The following is a 5067-nucleotide window of genomic DNA, read 5'->3' as shown; positions in this document are numbered from 1 at the left end:
GTTTGGATGATCACCTTCCTGGACCTTGGGGGGGGGGGGTGAGGAACTTGGATTTCCCACAGGGCAGGAAACCCTGACTGCTCTGGGGAATGGTGAGGGAGGAAGAGAGGGAGTGGGGGTAGCGGGAGGGTATTGGGAGGAGGGGAGGAAGTGGAAAGAGTGTTTTTCGATACTTGAATAAACAAGTCTAACGGGGAAAAAAAGTGGCAACAGTTGGCAATTAAACAGATGGACAGACCCAGTAAAAAACCTACTGCATTATCTCGGATGGAGGAAACTGCTAAGATGGCACCATCGTGTCGTGGGGTCGTGTAACTGTCCTGCTGTCACACGGTGTTTGCAGATGTGACTGTGCAGGTTTAATCTCATAGCTACACTTGAATCATAGAGATAAGAATATCAATTCTGATAGCAATCCAGGAAATAATTAAAACATGGGTTTTAAAGAAAGAAAGAAAGAAAGAAAGAAAGAAAGAAAGAAAGAAAGAAAGAAAGAAAGAAAGAAAAAGAGATCTTATAAATGTATTCCAGTGTGTAAGGAACAGAAAGGAAATCAGATCTCCTGAGGCTGGATGGTGTTACAGATATACTAGGACCATAGGCACTTGTCTGGTCCTCTGCAAGAGCAGTGCACATGATTAACCACTAACTCTTCTCTTCTACCTGTAATAGCTAATTTTGACTGCCCTAATCTACCCAAAGTAGATACTGAATTAAAATTTAACAATCGCACATTTAAAAACTATTCTTTCAGTATTTCATACATGTGCACAAACAAAAATAGTCATAGTCACTCACCTATTATTTACAACAGATGCCCCTCCAAGATTCACGTCTTCTTCTTCTTCTTCTTCTTCTTCTTCTTCTTCTTCTTCTTCTTCTTCTTCTTCTTCTTCTTCTTCTTCTTTTTCACCTGTGTCTGCATCTGCTTCTGCTTCTGCTTCTTCTCCTTCTTCTCCTCCTCTTCCTCTTCCTTCTTCTTCTTTTGCTATAAGCAATTATCATCATCATTCTCTTTCTCTTTCTCCTCTTCCTCCTCCTTATTTCTTTTAATAACCTACTAAGATTAATTGTTGTGGCACATAAGTACATGGGTGTGAGACTATCCACTAATAACATATAGTGGCCACACCTCCAAAGAAGGGTCTCTCTCTGCCGCTTTCTCTTTCTCTCTCTCTCTCTCTCTCTCTCTCTCTCTCTCTCTCTCTCTTCTCTCTCTCTCTTTCTCACAGTAGTGATCAACAGCCACTAAGTTAGAGGTGGGGCCTGGAGAACACCTTTCCAGTCCATGTTGGAATTTGGGCTGGCTTGATCTTGCACAGGTCTTGTGCAGATAACAAGAGGAAGTAAGAGCTACTGTGCAGTCATGTGTGTAACAACTATGTCAAGCCTGGAGGACAGCTTTACACAGCACTCCTTGCTGTCTTCTGATCCTTACACTCTTTCTGCTTCTTCTCAGGTAATAATCTAACCGAATCTTTTTTAGCACGGAGTGGATAAATATGTCTCATTTAGAACTGAGAACTCACAATCACTTGTTCTTAGGACCACTCAAGAGTCTTTGACCAGCTATGAGTCTCTTCACTGATTGCTGTACACTGCAAAACAATGCTTCTCTGACAAATGTTGAGAACAACACAAACCTGTGGATGTGAATATAAATATTTAGAAGGCAATTTGAAAACATAAAAATTTTGCAAAATAAAAATAGTAGGTTCTAACCTAGAGCCTATAACCTATCCATCCATTTTTTTATTTTGTTTTCTGTTTTTTTGTTTTTTAAATAAGTTTGCAATACTATCAAATTAAAAAGATATTGGTTACCTCATAACAGTGAAAACACTAGAACTTTGAATAAATAAATATAAGTAATTTACCTTATTATGTTTGTAATTTCTAGAAGTAGGAAAACATACATTCTCAGAGCAAAAGAAAAAAGAGAATAAATAGACAATCTTAATAAAATAAATGAGAAATTTTAAAAAACGTAAGAAGGCACTGTGGCTCAAGTCATGTTCATAGATAAACAAGTAATTCTAATCTAAAATATTTAATATCTATTTTAATAAGATGTAGGGCTAAGAAGCAATCATTGCTCATACATTCATTGTAGAAAAGTGTCTTTGAGAACCAATAAATTAATTATTTATTTCTCTTTCCCTTTTATTTCCCAGCATCAAGTTAGAATACCCATAATATTTATTTTCTATTCTTAGTATCTAGGTACTAATCATAACTCCTGTAACTTCAGTATTTGGTTTTATTGCCTTAAATGTCCTTCAAATCAAATGCATATGACTAGATTCCTCCCTCATCAATGAATGGTCTAAAAATTCAAGGATGAAAACTACAAGACTCTGCTTCTCAAAGTCCGGTACATGGGAAGAGTTGTACAGAGAAAAAGGAAGAGAAAATGATGTAATGATATTTTAATTTTAAAAAATTTAAATGGGAACTAAGCCTTGTTTGAGTTCTTGCCCTGAATTCCCTCACTGATGAACTATGATACACAAGCGTATGTTAAATGAATCTTCTCCCCACTTCAAAGTTAAATGGGGCCTGAGTGTGTCTTAGATCCAAAATAAGGTGTGACTTTCTCAAATGACCAGAAGGTCATTAATGACTGACTATCCAAACTGAGTTCCAGTACCCTAAATACACAGTTGATTACTGCATAGCAGAAAACATTCATATGCATTGTTGTCCTTCCCTTTAGGAGCCTGTCCATGCAGGTCACATAATCACCTGCATGGTACAAAGTCCCTTGGTTACAGCTGCTTGCTTTAGAGACTTTAGAAACCACATGAAACCTTTAGCCATTGTCCATTCTCACCCCTTGAGAGTGTTCCACTTAACACTGTAATAAAATCTTATATTCTACACTATGTTCTGTGTTCCTCATCTCTGTTGTTTGACAGATATTTTGAGGACTTGGGGAAGGCCAAGTTGTGATCCCATAGTAGTATAAACAATTTTTTGATTAATTCATAAAATTTATCTGTTAACCTGTAATCGGTCATTTTAAGCTTTTGATTTTTAAGGAAAATACGCTATCTATGATCAGGAAATTGGAAAATGGTTCTCTCTCCTTTAGTTCACATTAAAATTACTACATGGACCAAACTGCCTAATAAAAAGATTCATTTTTATTTATTTTCACCATGTTTTCTTTTTATATTTGGAAATAAAATGATCCATCTTTGAGATGACTTATTTGATAAGGTAACTTCATTTTTCAAATCTAGGATTCCAGGAAGTACTATGAATTGAAATATAATCAATCATTTGTCATTCTTCCATTGAGCCTCAGCTCTATGCATCTGTATACCGTCCAAAAACCTCTAGATCTGAAGACAATCAGGATGACATGTCTAAATAATGGGCCAATTGTATGCAGCTTCAGATCCATCCGTAGGAAGCTAGTGCCCTCCTCCTTGAAAGCATATAATCATTTTGAAGTATCTCTTTGTTTTTATTTTAAGAGAATGTCAAAAAAGTAGAGTCTAATTTTATGTGCCTGGGAGTAGTTATCTGAGCTTCAGGCAATACAAACGCCGCTATTACTGGGGAGTAAAGCCTTGCATAATTAACAGACATCATCAGCCTTACAGTTCCTGTAGAATCCCGTAAGTTCCTTGCCTGAAGGCTGCACTCATCCTAGTAAGTCTGTTTATCCTGTCCAAGATTAGATTAGTTTAATTATTATGAAAAAGACTGCTAAGATCTTACAGCCTAATTATGCAAATGTTTCTAAATGTTCACAAAAGTAATTTATTTATTTGGAGATAAATGAATCTGTTTTGTCATAAAACAGATTGCAGTCCTGGCAATGTACAAGCAGGGTTATGTAGCCTTCGGCAAATCTTGCACCACAAATATCAGTGGGATTTCTAGATTGCAACATTTTAAAACATATAAATGTTTTTAGCAGGTTTTTTATTGTTTTTGCAAATTGTAGCAATCTCAGAAGGAAGTATCACAGGTTTCATACTCACCGACCTTGTTATGAAAACATGGTTTCTCAACAGAAGCATTTAAAAGATGCTAATCACAAAATGTTCCTAGTAGACCTATTTAGCTACACCTGTTTTATTGTGCTTCATTGTTGATACCTTCACTCTACTGAGATTTTTTTCTCCCTATCCCTTGTAGTATTAAAGCTTTCAGTAAAATAAAATGCTGAAAACATAATAGAATACATATCTAGAGATCATATTATCCATATTAATTTACCTGAAAAATTAAAATTACATTTAAACAAGTTAAAACAAGCTCCTTTCTTAAAATTATTTCCAAATAATAACACATTCATATACATAATTTAGCTAAAATTTGCAAGCCAGAAAGCACACTTTCATCATATCAAATTTTTATTGCCACTATTAACAATCTCCCTAATAATGGCATGAAACCTACAATAAACAATAACAATACTTCAATAGTCAAATTAACCCAAACTAGGTCATTACTGAGAATCTAAAATTTTGACAACAAAAAACTTTTTTAAATATGCAAATGTTCAAGGAATTCTATCAATAGTTGATAAGGAATCTATGGTGAACACATGTAGCTTTTGCTTGTATAACATTTCATTTCTTCTTTCTTGTTCTACAAGTAGAGCACATATATCTTGGAAATATCTTTCTCTGGGTACAATTGGCCTGAACCAAGCAGGTTCTAGGACTTCATGGTCAAAAACAATCAGAGAATGATAATGATTATGATGAAGCTAGTGAAAGAATAATAATAGAAGTTATGATATAAAAAGTCACAATTTACCACTCTCTGTAGCTGTGATTAGCCACTTGAATACATAACCTCATTTAATCCTCAACTACTTTCCCAAGGTGAGTTTAAAGCTGAGAGACTTAGCCTATTATATTAGATTTTTTTTCCAAAAGGCCACCTTAATAAAAGGAAAGCTATATTTTAGCTCACAGTTTCAAATGTTGGCTTCCTGAAACCTCAGCCCAACTAACACTGACCCATAATGAAGTCAAACATCAAAACAATAAGCATGTGATGGAGGATACTTGTGGAAAACACATGGGGGGCAGGAGGCACTAA

The sequence above is a fragment of the Myodes glareolus genome, chromosome 4, assembly GCF_982192425.1.
Source record: "Myodes glareolus chromosome 4, mMyoGla1.1, whole genome shotgun sequence".
Classification (NCBI taxonomy): domain Eukaryota; kingdom Metazoa; phylum Chordata; class Mammalia; order Rodentia; family Cricetidae; genus Myodes; species Myodes glareolus.
Note: the sequence above shows the minus strand (reverse complement) of the source record.